The sequence below is a fragment of the Zootermopsis nevadensis genome, unplaced genomic scaffold (assembly GCF_977971745.1).
Source record: "Zootermopsis nevadensis isolate Lab colony 2312 unplaced genomic scaffold, Znev_1.0 Znev_ptg000021l, whole genome shotgun sequence".
Classification (NCBI taxonomy): Eukaryota; Metazoa; Arthropoda; class Insecta; order Blattodea; family Termopsidae; genus Zootermopsis; species Zootermopsis nevadensis.
The window spans coordinates 14,829,730-14,848,910 of NW_028259153.1; the positions used below are offsets into that span (position 1 = coordinate 14,829,730).

Here is a 19,181-nt window from a genome sequence, read left to right on the forward strand (position 1 = left end):
CGTGAAATTCTGAAAAGGAATAACGTCGCAGGAAGTAGTGTTAAATGGCGGGCTTTTGTGAGGGCGATGATGAAAAATCGAGTTACGTAGATGTTACCTGAATTTGTCTCAACCTCTCTTTGGAAGGTCTACACTATCGGTTGAGTCAGTTACTTTTCTTTATTTTAATTAAAATATCAATTACGTTTGTTTGGCAGGCAGTTTATAATAGGTAGCCAGTTCGTTTGTAAATAAGTTACAGACCTACACTACTAGTTACTTAGTTTGTCAGCCGGTCAGTCAGTAAATTCTTCACTAAGCAATTCAGGCAGTCATGTAGTAACTCAGACCATAGATTACAGTCAGCCAAGTGGTCACTTCAACTGACTAAAGATGCATTTTATCTTGTCGGAGCTGCTGTGTTGCACTGTATGGAGTGTCCCTAAACCACGAAACTTAGAGAGAAGACTTTATTTTTCGTTCTTCCCAGTGTTAGCCGGGCTAACACGGTTAACATGAACGCTCCACCCCTGAGACTGAGACATGTCCTTGTGACGTAGTTCTGTTCTACAGAAGATATGTTACTATGCGCACTAACGTACCACATGATCCACTTCCTTTGTAACTAACACTCCTCATTGCAAAGACGCCCTCTTCTGTTCTGTGATACCTGAGAACCTCTTTCAGGCACTGGTTTACATAAAGCTCTGCACTTCCAGGAGCGATGGCATTTTGTGACCGACTGCATAAAACATCTAAACCAGGGTGTCGAGTAACTTTCACACTTACTCTGCGACATTTCACCACTCAACATTCTCCACGTCCGTTTACAACTAAATTAACTCCACTCAACGTCTTCCTTGAAAAATCTATACTCATCACTTAGTTAAGAGATTCAATAATTTTGAAGATTCATCAACATATCTACAAAAATCGGTCAGTGGACAATGTTCTGTGTCAGTTAAGTTCACTATAAGCCTAAAAACCATTACATCATATTTCCATTTAAATTATTTTAATATTATTCAATGATATACATCCCAAATCTCCAAAATGGTCTCTTCTTTAAGGTCTTCCAACTAATATTTAGTAGGCTTAAGCATTTCTCATGTTCCTTGCGTGATACACAACCTACTCCTACTTCACATAACAACCATTAAACCATTAAGCTACGAGTAAAAATTATGAAGTTCATTACTATGTAACTACCGTGGTTGCATCTTCATAAATCGCATTGAAAGTATCAGATTTACAAATACCTTCATAAATTAAATTAAGTTAAAAGTACAAAAATGGCTGTTTATGGGCTGTTGTGCTGTGCAGTTCTTTTTAGACGTGAAAGGCCGTTTCAGAGGTGATTGCTGCCCCCGCCATTAAACTACACGGCGCAACAATCAAGAAGACAACTGTTTTCATACGCGTCACCGTGAGAACTTGAAATCTCACATTTTAAAATGCAAATGCAACCACAACAACCAACCGGACACCTAGAGTTGTTGGAGTGGAGAGCAGGACAGACACAGCTGACCAGAGAGGAGAAGAAAAAAACCCCGGAACGGCGAAACAAATTCAAATGTGACGCCCTTTCGCTGTACGCCACTCCTTCTATGAGACTTGATGACCGAAAAATGCTCTGCCCTACGTTACGAGGTAAGCGAATTCTGCAGCCATTCACAACTGAATCATTCTGAATTCTCTTTCAGCGAAAAACATTTTGTTTTCACTACAGTTATTCAACCCGAAAAACACAGCACAGTGTCATCAGTATCCGGTACGTTATAGCTTGGACAATGGATGTGCGACAGAAAGACGACGGAAGGGCGAACGAGGCCGGGTGGCGACCGTAGACTGAAAGAACTGGGTCTCAGTGCCAACAAAGCATGCATCCCAGGGCGTGTGAGTCACTTTAAAAAGAAACATTTAACCAGTCACATCACTGTATAATCGCAAAACAAACTTCTCCCAACGATAACATTTTTAAATAACGAATTTCTCGTCAGTGCGAGGTTTTGTGGAAGGAACTATTAACTAATCCTTCCATTGCTCCTAATTAAACTTGCTGTTTAAGTTACCAAAGCTCTCGGGAGTTCTTGGTAATGACCCGATAATTTCTGATTTTGAACAAATCACGTATTATTACTTACTAAGATCTGATGGATCATTTATATACCTTTTCAGTTCTTCCCTTATCCAGTTACAATATTTATTAGTCGTAAATTACAACCGACAAGTTAATTTCGCTTTCTGTTTCCTGGACAAAAGTGCAGCACTGAAGCGAACACATAAATTATTAAACCAGAAAAAAAAATTCTGAATTTTGAATATACGGTTAACGTGAGCAGAGTAAATTTTAAAACACTGCGAAGCGAATGTAAATTTCCCGGCATTTAGCCTGAAATAAGTCTGAATGACACTTAATACTGCTGCTCCCATCTGTAAGAAAAGATAACGCATTTCCGAAAAAAAGACAGCCGATTAATATTTAAGGAAATCGAAGTTGTTTACTGCGAGAACGAAACGCGCTCTGTGGATGCAGTGACAATTTACTGAACGCTGAAGAGTTAATAATGTGCAATAAAGTTCAAAGCATTTTTTTCAAAAATATGTTTGGAAAAACTCTAAGATACAAGTCAATAAAATCTAAAAAAGAGGCACACCGGAGAATAATAAACTGGAGCGTAGAGAAACATCCTGTAACTAGAATGAACTGGGCCTTTCTGAATGATGCGCTGGGCCTACGGTTTAACAACAGCAACCTACACTTGACAAGCTGAAGGTCCTACATCGTGCATTGTCCCGATCACCACACGCTAGCAATATCACATCACACGTCCAGGGTCCTGTAATTCGAACGCGTACGCCAGGAAGGACACTGGGATGCAGCGTTAAATTATTGGTTTACGCGACACCTTTTCGGCCACGGAATTTGTTCCCACACTTTCATTCTTCTTCTGACGTTCCTCTTCGTTTCTTTTCTTCTTTCTACACCTTCTTCTCGTCCTCCTTATTTTCCTGCTTATTCCCCATTCCTAGTATTAGTCTTTTCCTTTTTGGTGGACCTGTACCACACACGACTGTTCCGACACCAGGGGACAAAACTGCTAAAACAGTATGTTTCAGCTGCTTCAAAAATCACACAAAAAGAACTTTGTGTTTTTGTTTTTCGTAAGATTCCCAGTGAAAACATCCATTATTTCCTTTAAAAAAATAACCAGTTGATCTTTACCATGGTAAAATTTTGTGTGGTATGGACTGAATTTTTAAACAAAACGTAGACGAACTTCGGCTTCAAATGGTTAACAAGTTTCACATGAATAATTATGATATTTACAGTTACAGCATAAGCAGTTAACTGACTCCTTGTTTCTGAATTTCTTATTTAGCGTATTGAATAACTGCAACACGTTTCAGAATAATGGCTTCAATTTCTTTAATAACAAGTTTATCGATCTGATAAAGAGCCAATTTCCACATCGATATGCTGGGACAGGAACACACATTATACAAATTCAGTCACGTGTTCTCTCAGCTCATCGCTACCTAACCCTTTCACTGCTACAAAACCGCAAGAGAGTTAAAAAAATTCAGACGCTTCGAAAATACGCCTACATTTGCTGCACACATTTTACAATGATCAGGAAATATGACCATATTCAGTCTGCCACATGCTTCGGCTGGTCGCTGGGAATTGACAGGTGTCCATTATTCCCGATGCCTGTCGAAGAACCTTTCAACAGAACGCAGTGAAATTAGACAGCTAATGTCTGCAAAGACACACGTCCTCAGTTTAATTTGCAATGCACGGGTCGTCCATCTACGCCAGCATTCATGTGATTTTATAGGGAAACCTAAATTTTCCTCTCGTTTAATTTAAAATTCTGTATATTCATGCCAGCATGTTACATACATTACATTCGCTCACACAGAATGGAATAATTTCTACTCTTCACTATGTTCAAGGAGATGCATACAACTGGTGTGTGAACTGGATTCACAAAACTGGGGCCAGAGCCCCATAACGGGTTTCTCTGAATACGGTAATTAACGTATGATAGACTAGCCTAGAGACATTCATATTTTTAAGAAAACCTGCACAATGGAGTTAATGCCAGCAAAATTAACCTAAATAATAGTAAATAATTACTTTCCTAACTCTCATAAAAACACGGTTTCTCCGTCGCAGAAGACCGTGGTTCATGTCCAGGGAAACCACTGGCTGGTTACTGAAAACATAAATGTCACTGTTGCAGTCAGATTAAATCTGTAGCGATTTACTGGATGTTGAAGGAGACAGTACAAATAATTACAAGTGCCTTATAAAAAGTCAAATATTACTTCTTACTGCCTGAGACTGTTTTCTTACCACCGTCTCCTTTCAGATTGCTTAACAACGATTGTTCCGTATTTCTCATCACATTATTTTACATGATTTTAATTTAGTATCGGGCAGGAAATTTAGCTGTAAATCATTCAAATTTAGAACAATACATTTAATTGGATCTTAATTTATTCTACACTTTCATTATTCTTACACAAAAGCAACACGTCTAAGAGGCATCAAAAGGAGACTCAAAAGAGCACGTATATAAAGCTGTTAACACTACAAAGAATATTCGGCTTTCAAAGCAGAGTGAAAAGTAATTAGAAGCAAGAAAAGATACGAAGAAGTCGCGTCACAGGCAAACACTGAACGGCAATACTGACGCACAGAAAACAGAATGCCACTGATGCTAGCGTCAAGGTCACCCTGCCATTGTTCAAGAACAGTGGTTACGACTTCCTAATTTCTAACGTACCCCACCGATTTATCGCATTTATAGCGAGGCTCCTTCGTATTTAAGAGGTAAAATTTCGCTTTGAGGACACGGCTATCCTAACTGAGAAGTTTCGTGGTTCTCCCTTGTCCCGCCAAGAAAGAGCCAGCACAGTACCTTCAAATTAGGCCACGACCGCTTCCTTCCATATCCTTTAACATTCATTACTCGTTAACGATCCGACAATTCGACGCTATATTAAATTCTACATAAAAAAACTTGTGTATCCGTTTCTGAGTCACATTATGCGAGCAGACAGACCCACGAAAATATTTCAATTGGCGCTGCGAAGGGCTTCAAACGTGCTTAAGAATACAAATCATGCATTTTACAGAGGACCTGGCTGTAATTTTAGATTTAGTGAAACCCTTACGTGTTTCAATGTCGCGCCAAACACGATACAAAGGGGATAGACTTAGAAGCTGCTCACCTGAAGGAATAAAACGAGACTAATATTAAAATATCGTTCTTACAATTATCCAACCACAAATTCACAAAACCATTTCATAAATTCCGAACAAGTAACAGCTGTGACATCGAAGACACCAGTTGATTCAAAGTGTTATTCACAGCAACTAAACATTAAGTAGTTTAAAAACTCAACTGTGTATTGGCTATGAACTTACCATACGGTATGTTTTGTATCTGGTCTCTTTTATTACTCACTTCTACCTTTCACTGTTTTCTTAACGTCGGATAGACAAAAGAATGTTTATTTACGCATAAAAACAACATTCAACGGTTAATGGTTAAAGAAAATGTAGTATTAAACCCCATCTTCATGCACATTACTCATGAAGCCATCGCAATTCGTGGTTCATGACATCAATATATATAATTACCCCCTTCCTATTCGTCAGCAAACATCAAACAGCAGCTTTCCACGATGAAATGACAAGTGTCGGCACACACCATAACAGCCTGCTAACTCGACCGTGGAACGCCACTCCCAACATCGCAATGTAATTAAAAAGTTGTACCAACTCAGCGAGCAGGTCGCTGTAGCAGTAACAATCTTAACTTATATACGGGATATGCCAGGATCGTGTTATCGGCTGCACTGACTGAAGATGATAAAATGAAGGATGAGATAGAAGGAACACGCAGTATGACTTCAAAAGATGAGAAATATATCCAAGAACTTAGTAGGAAAAGCTCAAGGTAAAAGACTACTTAGACATAGAAGTAGACGGGATCTTCTGACACGGCAATGAAATTTCAGGTTCCCCAAGAACGTAGAAATCTCGGCCATCTGAACAGCTCTGAACTATTTTAAGTGCTAGGTTAGAATTTTCAAATAGGCCACGACTGCCCGCTTCCAAATTCTTCCTAATTAATTATCATTCTGTAATCTCATGTGATGTATGTAATTAACCGAGCTAAAAACGGCGTCGTTAAATATAACCGCGCATGGAATATCACATGTACAACGTATTTCTCACACACAATAACTTTTCTGCTGTTTCCCTACCTGTTATTATTGACACACACTTGTATAATCTTCACCCACACGCTCTTCAACAAAATTCTAACCAACTCAGTAGCTCCATCAAGCAGGCTTTCTCGTGCAGCTCATCTAGACAATAAATATCCCAAGTTTTATTGAACCAAATGTTTCATTACCGTGTTCACATAAGTCCTGAGCCTCATGAATCAAATCCATACCAACAAACTCTACTTACCCAAGATCTACTCTAATATCATCCACCCATTTACTCCTTCTTCTTCCGACTGCTATCTTCCCTTGAGATTTTACAATAAAAATGTGTATCCCATCTCCCCCGAGCGATCTGCTTGCCCCTTCCATCACATTCTTCTTCATTTGATTGTAATAATCGTAGTGAGAAGAAAAGAACTGTGGAGCTTCTCATTATGCAGTTTTATCCAGCCTCTAACCACTTCGTCAGTAACAGTTCCAAATATTCTCCTGATCTCGAACACGACCATTCTGACCGTTGTTCGCTTTAAGTAACAGACCAGGTTTTGTACACATTACGTCACAGGCAAAAGAACTTCATGTCTAAGCAGCTAAACTATCGAATTAGAACAGACTTTAAAGTATATCTTAAGACAAATAAATAAAGGATTTAAGTATAATTTTAATTGTTAATTTATTTTAAAATAACAGTAGCACAAAACATTCGCCACTATACACTTTTGCAGCAAAGACCACAGGAACATTTCAAGCAGCTCACGAACCATACCGAGAGCTAATGATCGAAGTAACTATATAAAATGGAGATCACGTTCTGTTCATGAGACCGTGGCATGCTGACCAAGAGGAAACCAGTAACCGATCTTTCCTGTGATCAAGACGTGTCTCGAGGGCAAATCCCTACAAACGTCGAAAATTTGTAAAATATAGAGGAAGAGAAGTTCGAAAAGACGTGGGATGCATACTAATGGCGAAAAGTGACTTGAAACTCATTTCATTTATAAAAATAAAATGCATACAAACCCATAGGCCTACGGTTATGACTCTGGAGCGACATACGAAACACATATTGACAAAAAACTAAAAATATAAGGGAAGTTCCTTCCTATAAGTAATTGCATAAAGACAGTCACTCAACTATTGATTTATTGCAACAAATGTGTCAAGACTTGAACACTGTGCATACAACTACTACGCTCTACGGGTGAGATTATAATGTAACTTAATCTACTTTAAAGCCCATCGTAGGGCAACATACAGAAACAAAGAAACAGAGACAAAGAAGAAAGCAAACGTGCATAGCAGTGAGAATTCCATTATCCTACATCCACTGTACAATAGCAATTGAGAACAGTGCTTTTTAAGAAGACGCAATAAATCGCGTAGCGCAATCTTCTTTAAGTTTTACTAATATATTGCACCACAACAAAAAGAAGCATTACAGATATTGGATCTCAAAACATTAAACGTACCAGCCTCGCCGTGCAAGTCCCTGAATAGGCTCATGGTATTTAGTAGGGGCAGAAAATAAATCTAGAGCATCCACTCGGTTCAGAAAAACCAAGCACACCTCTGTTGAAGATTTCTGTCTTCTGGGTTGTTGCGCTGTATAGTCTGGTCGATGTTTACCAGCGTTTCGGAGGTCAAACTGCCTCCGTCATCAGGGCGATTCTTAGTATAAAGATTTCTGTCTTCTGGGTTTTTGCGCTGTGTAGTCTGGTCGATGTTTACCAACGTTTCAGAGGTCATACTGCCTACGTCATCAGGGCGATGAATTAGTATGAAGATTTCTGTCTTCTGAGTTGTTGCGCTGTGTAGTGTGGTCGATGTTTACCAACCTTTCAGAGGTCATACTGCCTCCGTCATCAGGGCGATGAATTAGTATGAAGATTTCTGTCTTCTGGGTTGTTGCGCTGTGTAGTCTGATCAATGTTTACCAACGTTTCTGAGGTCATACTGCCTCCGTCATCAGGGCGATGAATTAGTATGAAGATTTCTGTCTTCTGGGTTGTTGCGCTGTATAGTCTGGTCGATGTTTACCAACGTTTCAGAGGTCATACTGCCTCCGTCATCAGGGCGATAAATTAGTATGAAGATTTCTGTCTTCTGGGTTGTTGCGCTGTGTAGTCTGGTCGATGTTAACTAACGTTTCAGAGGTCATACTGCCTCCGTCATCAGGGCGATAAATTACTTCGAAGCTTTCTGTCTTCTGGGTTGTTGCGCTGTGTAGTCTGGTCGATGTTTACCAACGTTTCAGAGGTAATACTGCCTCCGTCATCAGGGCGATTAAAAATATGAAGATTTCCGTCTTCTGGGTAGTTGCGCTGTGTAGTCTGGTCGATGTTTACCAACGTTTCTGAGGTCATACTGCCTCCGTCATCAGGGCGATGAATTAGTATGAAGATTTCCGTCTTCTGGGTTGTTGCGCTCTGTAGTCTGGTTGATGTTAGCCAACGTTTCAGAGGTCATACTGCCTCCGTCATCAGGGCGATTCATCGCCTTGGTAAGAAAATGTACACTCAAATTTGGCTAAATATTCTCAAAAGAAGAAATTATGTAGACTGCGCAACGAATGGTATTTAAATTACTTTCTGAAAGTGCAAAAAGCATTTTTACTTACATTTGCTGCTGTTTCGTGTTTATCTCCGCTCCAAATTTGAGTAACAGGCGAATGTTTACGAAACGAGGCAGCATAAAGATGCAGACGGTCACCATAAAAGGCAGAACATTTCCTGACTAGCAGAGCAACTATACCCTTCTCAAGAAAGACTCTGCTCCATCGAGGTGCTCATTTACAGACCTGTGACTCATTTCGGGCCTCCGAAGTGAACAAGACCCGGTGTTCGACAGCCTGACCCTCTAATCACTGGAGGGTGTACTGCAAACAATGAACACTGTAGCATCTGGTCTTCGGTCCCCACGATTTGGAAGGAAATTTAGTAAAAGAACAATACGGGCTTATGGTTCCTTGCACTGTGTTTCGTTCTCCTTCTAGCAGGAGCAATATATGCAACCCGGCACGCACATTCGTTCTACGCGTGACAGTGTGCAGTACAGAATTATATGACAACGCTCTTTGAAAGACGGAAGATGAAAGAATAACAGTGTTGGAAAATAAGAAGATAACGTCGATAAAAAGATTTCTTCCTGATATTAGGCTACGAAAAGAAACATTTGTATAAATGACTTTCATATCAAAAGTTGGAACCTCACACGAATTTCTTATATTAAATTCAACAAACAACTTCCAATACTTTGTATTTAATATACATTTAAAATAAGTGGGAGAAAAGGCAGTAGAAAGCCTGAATTGTCTGGATATTTGCACAAAATGCCAGCCATTGTAAAAGCATCCTTATTGTGCAAACGATCTGTGTAACGTGACATCCATACTAAGCACATCTCCGTATTTCCGGATGTCACCTCAGAGCCCTCTCACGACAACGCTGAGGAACTACGTGGCGTCGCGGACTGCAGCGCCCGTCCTTTTAGTGCAACAAGGGACTATTGGATCGACAAAATACACTCCGCAACACATTCCCAGTGAAAACGAGAAGCAGCGTTACATTCGACAGTCAAGTTTTTGTGTACTTGATTCGTGGGTAACTGCAGAAATACAACGAATAGAAACAGTTTCGATCGCCATATTTGTCATACTACGACACCAACAGAGCCAATTAGCCTAATGACAAGCTACATCTCAGTAGGAAGAGGAGCATTCACTCAAGATCACGGAATGGTTGGAGAAAACAGCCTAATATCAAGTCGAAACATTTGAAAACAGGCTACAGACATAAGCGATTGGACAGTCGCACAGTGAAAAGCCCATATGCAAATTCAATAACCGAAATTCACATCGATATAGAGGGGGACAGGGAATTGAGTTAGGCGCCGTGTACTGATTTCAACAGACTACACCAACATGCAAACACGATTAGCCCCACGATCACAGCACAGCTGGTGGCGTTCTAGCTAACTACAAATGTAAAGTGTTATTTTGAAATCTATAATCAAATTATAATCAATGCATATTCGTTCGCGCATATTCAGTTGAAGCTTCTGTTTCCATGTGCGGCATAGGATGTCCCTAGGGACTGGCTTCGAAACATGATGTACACGCCCTATAAATTCCTTCTTGTAAATAACAGATCATCCGTGAGAAACAGTTCAAAATGGCAAACAACAGCCTAATACGTATCACAAATACGCCAGTTTGTATTATGCATGAGCTTGTAATTTAAGTGAAAAATTGGGAAAACTGTTTTTGTCCTATCTGTACTTTAAGCAGACAGCTCGTATGACCGAATCTGTTTTATTTGAAGGGGTGGGGAGGGGGTTCAATGACAAAAATAGACAACGTGACGGGAAGTCCTGAACAAGTGGTGTGCGCTTCTTTCTTCCGCTGAAGCGGAATATCAAGAGAGGGACTTCAAATAAACTTTGTGTCTACACCAGACAAACGTGTTTATTGCAAAATGCTTTACAGGTGGAAAACAAACTCCCTATCAAAATAAAGATGCATGTACATCACATTCGGTTAAACTTTTCACATTGTGTACATAACTATATGGGGTAGAGTTCAACCCATTAAATTAAACTTCAGAAATTTTAAAATTCTTACTCACTGTTAACAGGGCTCTTAAGGAGACTAAGAGGCACGAATTTACATGAGGGTAGACAAACTGGCATAATCAGGATTTCCATTCATTTGTTACTCTTCATCGTATATCATCATATCAAATTTCATATATATAATCAAATCAAGAAGGACGGGACAAATAGAGCGTGCGGAGACAAAAAGTACAAAAATTTCGGAAAAATTGAAGGAAAAAGATTACTCTGAAGGCCTAGGCTTGGATAAGGTAAAATTAAAATGTACATTACAGAAGTGAGGTTCGGGGTGTAAACTGGATTCATCTGACTCAGACCAGAGACTAGTGGAACTCTTCCGAACACGATAATGAACATTCGGGTTCGATACTATTGGGGGAAATTTTCTTAACTAGGTAGGTGTTCTAACAGCTTCCAAAGCAGGGCCTCTACTCACGCAGCTGGTTAGACAGATAGCTCTCGAAAGGATTTATTCCATCTAATTTCCTTGCAATGATTGTCTTTGCATGTTAAAGCTTGATGAAACTATAAATTAGTAGCTCTGATTATACAACTTAGTTGGTTAATTTCTATGCATAATTTCAAAACTGTAAATTATGAAAATATTTCATTTGACAGATACATGATCACAGAATCACACTGTCGTCATGCATTAACAACACGTTGTTGTTAATGCATTGAAAAAACCTCCTACATAATTTGTAAATGTATGTAATACCAATCAACACACAGTCTTCTACATAGTATTTTAGACTCAATGTCGCTTTAATCGTCGCCTATAAACCGAGAACTTCACACTTTTCACAGGGACATCACGTTTATCATTCTACTAGAAAAACACATTAGAACACTACGTACATTAAAAAATTTTAGTGCTACAAGTAAACAGAACGACTCTGTAAAATAATCTGATTGAGAGTACACGTTGTTTATATCAACTTCCATAACAAGACTGTGGTTTATTGTCTTAATATGGGGCACTGAAGCTACTTTTCACACCTTTTCTAATTCATTATACACAAAGTTTTGTTTCAGTACACATTAAATTAACTATGCAGGTGATACAGTGTCGTTAAATAACTCAGAAACCGTTAACGAACTGTGAAGGCATATATATTAACGTAACAACTGTGAAGACGGGGCCTTTGACAGCTTTGGTAACATAATGATTCCTATGTTTTAACAACATTTTTCGCATTTTAGAGGTTATAAAAGCGACGAATTGAGCTCGAAATATGATCCTAAATGCTGTATTGTTAATTATTATACGGCACTGAAACTCTGTTCTCGCGAAAGTTATGCATTAACAAACCTAAAACACAATTTAATGATCATGTAAGGCACCTGCAGACGAGGGCTATAGTGTTTAGTTTGTTTGCCAACGAGAATTGCGTGCTTTTCGATTAATCGATTTTGATTGTACTTCGGCTTCATAACAACATAATAATGTGGGGTGATTGCTGAATAAATATAGTGTCCCACAAACAGGCTAGCAATGAATTAGCTGCAGGCCATAATTACATTATGTCTTACTAAACACAGTGCAGTGGCAATATTGCGTTCCTCTTTCAACCCTTATACGTTCATATAATGCGAGGTAATTTTTGTTCTATTTAAAAAATGGCATTACTGGCTTGTTACGTTTATGTTCTGTAATAAACCTTAACAATCAAATATGTATTATACAGGATCTACAGGTTCTTCCGGTGGTAAAGATGTCGACGTTGTAGTTGGGTTGTAAGGCCATGTGAACTCTTATGCAGACCCGACGTTTCGGAGAAAAAATACTGTCTCCATCACTGGGACTGAATATGGAGACAGTATATTCCAGGTATCACCTTCGAGTCCTTCTTCAGGGTTGAAGATAGAGGCAGCATGCTTCTCCGAAACGTCGGTGTCTTCATTCGAGTCCACACAGCTTTACAAGCCAGAGGACCAACATCGACAATTGATGGCTGTTCTTGAACCTTGATATTAATATAATGCCATTGTACATCACACCAAATTTCTGTCATTAATAATACCAACACGACGGTCGTCTAAATTTAATGAGGTGCTACCGTCACTAGCGCCACATAATGCAGGTCATGAAAAGTTTTGAGGTAACAGATGTTCAGGAAATGTGCAATTTTTTTAGGCTGCTGAACAACGTAGCGGACGAGGGAAATTTATTTAGGTTTCAGTTTGACAGTAATAACTAATAAAGCATAGGAACTAGGCAAGCGAAATTTTGTAAATGGATGATCATAATCATGCCTACAAATTCTACTCGACACTTTTATGGGCTAACAATTACAAACATAACAACAATATCGCATTTTGAGCCCATGCATGACAAATGTAACGCAGTTGTAATGAGTATTAGTGGAGGTTATATAAAGCAATCATCATTATCTCGCTGGTCTTGCAAAAAAGATTTTGAATTAAAGGAAACTATGCGTCATAAGTTATTCCGAGGAATTCTGATTTTGTAAGGGTACACTGGTTTAATATATCATTACGTCCGTGTGTGTGTTTTCCTCAAAAGTTGTCAATTAACTGACGAATTTCTATACCTTGCATGTGCATTAGAAAACCAGAGAAAATAATGTCCTTGTATTTCTTAACCTTCCACCATCGAAAACGCGGGTTTATGGAACTTCTTCAAAGAATACACAACATTCGCTGGAGTCACTTTTCGAAATCCTAGATGAACGTCGCCAAACACGAATGCTTGTAACGTTCGTTCTTTAGCAAACGTGCAGCGGTCGATATTATCACGTGGTACACAATGGCGACCTAACAGGCAATTAGCACGACATTACCGTCCTTGTTATCCATATTTATATAGTTTTAATTTCTTGAAGGGAGAGGCAGTGGTGTTATTTTCAGGGAAAACTTTCTGTTTCTGATACTTATATTCCTTTCTTTTCTCTTTCTTTCTAATTCATCCCTTTCCATTTACCTATTACTTGCTTCCATATTTGTTTTCTTTCTTTCTCTCTCATTCCTATTCCCCCTTTTCTTATTTACATCTTTCTTTTGTTTTCACGCCTCTCTGTGCTTTCGTCTGTATTTGTCTTTTGTTTACTGGTTTCCTTGAATTTGCGTACGATCCGAAGCCTTTACGGTGACTGAATTCAATTAAGTATTCCCAGACAATCATTCCTCATGATGAGGCAGAGAGTGTCCGAAACGTTTGATTATAACTCCATTCTCACACGGCTGATCGCCTGGTAAAACTTCATTACTTCCTTTGTCTTTCTTTACTCTGTTACCTTTTCTGTTTGCTTTCTGCGTCACTTTTTAACAGACTTCACTCTTTCCCCATCCCCCCGACTTCTGCACAGCCTACAGCATGTCATTTCCCATAACTAGAACATCGTAATATCGTATTTGTGGTAGAATTTATTTTTCAGTCCAAGAACCGAATAATTAACTAAGTTAATGTAAGAACGAATGGCTAACCATTTGACCGACTCAGTGTACGTCTGGATGAATAATTCGGTGTCGTGATAGTCTCAACATCTCAGTAACTACCTGAGACAATTTCTGACTTAATATAATAAGAGAATGTGTGTCGGAATAATTAGTTAACCTACTTTCTAACGGGTTCGTTAATTCACAACCCTACTACTTAATTAACTTACTGTGAACATAGTACCTATTGCCTGACTGCATAATATGTGCTGGTTACATGGTTCTTATATCCCAGGTCTGGAAACATAAAAAAAAAGAAATAGAAAAATACAAAAGACAAACCAACACAACTTCAGCGAGACGAAAGAGCTGCCATCATGGACTTAATAATTGGATTCAAATGTATGCAACGGAAACAATTGAAGAAGATTAGCCCCAAAACGCCGACGTCTAAAATGCAAAATGCTTAAAAGAAAAAGAATGTAGGAGGAAAAGATAAGGAGATGAAACGAGAAAGAAAGTAGATGCAATCTTCAACTGTCAACTCTTCAGTAGTGCATTAATTAAACAACAATTGAGAATCCCAGAAGAAAGAAACGCGGAGGCAGGGAATCCACCCGACATGACTATCCAATATTAGGGTATGTAAACAATTCTACTCGTGAAGATTCCTGTCTTCTGGGTTGTTGCGCTGTGTAGTCTCGTCGATGTTAACCAACGTTTCAGAGGTCATACTGCATCGCCCTGATGACGGTGGCAGTATGACTTCCGAAACGTTGGTAAACATCTACCAGATTACACAGCGCAGCAACCCAGAAGAAAGAAATCTTCATACTCACCTCTCTGAAAACCTCAAATCTTACAATTCTACTCGTTTTACGCAAGATTTTCAGTGTATATTATTTATATTTATATTTATTTACGCCAAACGGTGAATACCTGGTTGACCATACTCTGTCAAAATGAAGCTAAGTATAGGTCAAGGTCAAATGGAAGTCACAACAAGATCGACCTAATAATTTCCCAGATATGTGTCGTTCAAATTCTCAAGGTTATATCTTTTCACGCTTATTTCTGACAAACGGTGAATACCTGGTTGACCACACTCATGTCAAAATGAGGCCCGTATAAGTCAAGTTTATATGGAAGTCACAACAAGATCGGCACAATTGTTTGCCTGATACACGTCTTTAAATTTCTCAAGGTCATTTATTTGCACGCTTATTTCCCCCAAACCGTAAATACCCGGAAGAATTATACTCATGTTAAAATGAGGTCACGGATTTGTCAAGATCATGTAAAGACGACAAGTTCACGCAAACTGTTTCAGAATAAGAGGTTAAGTTACGTTATGATAGGGTGCTTTGGGTTAAGTTAGATTAATTTAGATTAGTTTAGTTTAATTCAGGTCAGATCAATATGCGTTGGATTAGGTTTGGTAATTTCGTGTGTAACGTCATGTCAAGTTCACGACAAGATCGGACAAATAGTCTGCCAGACACGGGTCTTTAGAATTCTCAAGGTCATATATTATCATGCTTATATCTGACAAACGGTAAACAGCTGGTTAACATTACTCATGTCAAAATGAGGCCATGCAGTTTGCGAGATACAGATCGTTAAAATTCTCAAAGTCATATCTCTTCACGATTATTTCCCCCAAACCGTGAATAATCGGTTGATTATATTCATGTTAAAATGAGATCACAGATGGGTCGAGGACATGCCAAGACCACGACAAGATCACACAATTTTTTTGAGAATAAGAGGAGTCAAACACTTTCAAGGTCATTCGTAGAACTATTTTCTCACGCAGAGAACTGTACGAATGTGAGTGACAATGCAGACAAAATTTAGAGGTCATAGATGTGTCATGGTCATGTGTAGGTCGTAATATATATCGTGCCTACATTGTGCTCGGTTAGATTCCTTTTGATTGGGTTAGGTTAGGTTTGGTAAGGTTGGTTGGGTTAAGTTAGGTTAGGTTAGGTTGGGTCCGGCTGGGTTGGTTGGGTTAGGTTACGTTAGGTTAGACTGGGATGGGTTGGTTCGGTTGGCTTAGGTTAGGTTAGGTTAGGTTAAGTTATGTTAAGTTAGGATAGATTAGGTTACGACAGGTTAGGATAGGTTATGTTAGGTTAGGTCAGGTCAGGTAAGGTTATGTTACTTTATGTTAGGGTGTTTTAGGTTAAGTTGGGTTAGTTTAGTTTAGGTCAGGTGATATCAGTGTGTTGGATTAGATTAGGTTATGTGCCAGAGAGAGGTTTTTATAATTCTCAAGGTCATATATTTTGACGCTTATTTCTGCCAAACCGTAAATTCCTGGTTAACCGTAATCATGTCAAAATGAGGTCATGAAATGTTCAAGTTCATATGGAAGTCACGAGGAGATCGGCCCAATAGTTTGCCAGGTACAAGTATTTAAAATTCTCAAGGTCATATCTCTTCACGCTTATTTCTGCTAAATCATAAATCCGTGGTTGACCATACTCATGCCAGAATGAGGTCACGTAAAGGTCAAGATCATACAGAAGTGACGACAAAATCCGCCCACTAGATTCCCAGATATTTGTCTTTGAAATTTTCAAGGTCATATTTTTTCACGCTTATTTCTCAAAAACGATGAATACCTGGTTGACCATACTAATGTCAAAATGAGGCCAGGTAAAGGAAAAGGTCATATGGTAGTCACAACAAGATCGGCCCACTAGTTTCCCAGGTATTGGTCTTTGAAATTCTCAAGGTCATATCTTTTCACACTTATTTCTGCCAAACGGTGAATACCTGGTTGCCCATACTCATATCAAAATGAAACCACGTATAGGTCAAGGTCATACGGAAGTCACAACAAGATCGGCCCAATAGATTTCCAGATACGGGTCTTTAAAATTCTCAAGGTTATATATTATCAAGCTTATTTCTTCCAAACGGTAAATAGCTGGAGGATATGTGTATGTCAAGGTCATATGGTAGTCACAAGATCGATCCACTAGTTTCCGAGATATAGGTCTTTAAGTTTCTCAAGGTCATATCATATCACTCTTATGTCTGCCAAACCGTAAATACCTGGTTGACCATACTCATGTCAAAATGAGGTCATGAATATGTCAAGGTTATATGGAAGTCACGACAAAATCGGCCCACTAGTTTCTCAGATACGGGTCTTTAAAATTCTCAAGGTCATATAGTATCATGCTTATATCTGCCAAACGGTATATAGCTGTTTAACCATACTCACGTCAAAATGAGGCCATGTATAGGCCATGGTCATATGGTTGTCACAACAAGATCTGCCGAGCTGTTTGCGAGATACAGATCTTTAAAATTCCTAAGGTCATATCTTTTCACACTTATTTCCCCCCGGTTGACTATACTCATGTTAAAATGAGGTCACGGATGGGTCAAGGACATGGCAAGACCACGACAAGATCACGCAAACTGTTTGAGAGGCCACAAAGGTTTTCAAGGTCATTCGTAGTACTATTTTCTCACGCATATACATAGAGAACTGTACGAATATGAGTGGTATTTCAGACATTTATATGCAATGGAAGTGTCAAGGTCAAGTATAGGTCGCAATATGTACTCGGTGCCTACACTGTGTTGAGTTAGAATACGTTGGGTTGGGTTAGGTTAGGTTATGATGGTTTGGTTGGGTTTGGTTGGGTTAGGTTAAGTTAGGTTAGGTTATGTTAGGTTAAGTTAAGTTAGGTTAAGTTACGTTAGGTTAGGCTAGGTAGGGTTATGTTACTTTATGTTAGGGTGCTTTGAGTTAAGTTGGATTAGTTTAGATTAGTTTAGTTTAGGTCAGATGTGATCAGCGTATTGGATTAGATTAGGTTATGTGCCAGAGAGATATATTTAAAATTCTCAAGGTCATATATTTTGAAGCTTATTTCTACCAAACCTAAATTCCTGGTTGACCATACTCATGTCAATATGAGGTCACGTAAAGTTCAAGTTCATACGGAAGTGATGACAAAATCGGGCCACTAGTTTCCCAGATATTGGTATTTGAAATTCTCAAGGTCATATCTTATCACACTTACGTCAGACGACTCTATTTTGATACAAATCTATTCAACATACGTTTTGTCTGATTTGTGATTCTTGAGACCAACAATTATTGGTCCGCAAATAAAAAACGGAAAAAAGACAATATGTTGGGAATAAGAATGTTCTGACTGTTCATATATACACGGCTGGTTTGAATGGTAAATGCATGTAAATTTCCCCTATTATAGAAAGCCGATACAAACAGCTTAGAAGTGAAGTGATTTGACTACTCAAGTTGTGTGTAGAATACAATGACAATTTCTGTCTAGTTTAAGTCATTTACATGAATATATCTGCCTATCCGTAACTCCGATATCATATAAAATAGCATACTTTACTTTATAAACTGAATTATATGCTTGAACGCTGTAACACAATATCCTATACCGCACTAGGAGGCACAAAACATTGTTCCATGCCCCTGAACCGAGTGGGACGTCTTCTTCAGGCAAAATGTAGGCTATTCAAGGTTCTACATGGCTCTGACGTCGGATACAGCCACTTACATGGTCCAGTGGTGTAACTTCAGAGCATTATTCAAACTATTCAGTACAATGAACCAGGTAATAACCCGAATAAGTATTTTGTCTTGTCTGAAACATTTTAGCACAACAAATGTCACGAGCGGGCGGTTCAAATTCAATCTCCGTGTCTAGGTGGCCACGGTCTAAATTCGGTCCACAGACCAGCGATCCTGATTGGATTATACCACTGGTTTAACAAATTTCAAATATAAACTCGTGCACATTATTTTAGAAGAAAGTGTCCGTATTACACACACGCAAAATCAGCAGCAAATGTGTTACAAAATGGACTTTTCCCCTTTATTACTTTTGCCTTCGGTACAATATTCACCTATCAATAAATAATAAATAAATGTTAACGTT

General features: G+C 38.8%; 1 protein-coding gene across 10 annotated transcripts in view; it reads right to left on the bottom strand.

The window, feature by feature from the left end:
- LOC110830226 (nucleolysin TIAR) overlaps positions 1-19,181 on the bottom strand; it is a 907,764-nt gene that overhangs the window by 478,907 nt on the left and 409,676 nt on the right. The window lies entirely within an intron of this gene.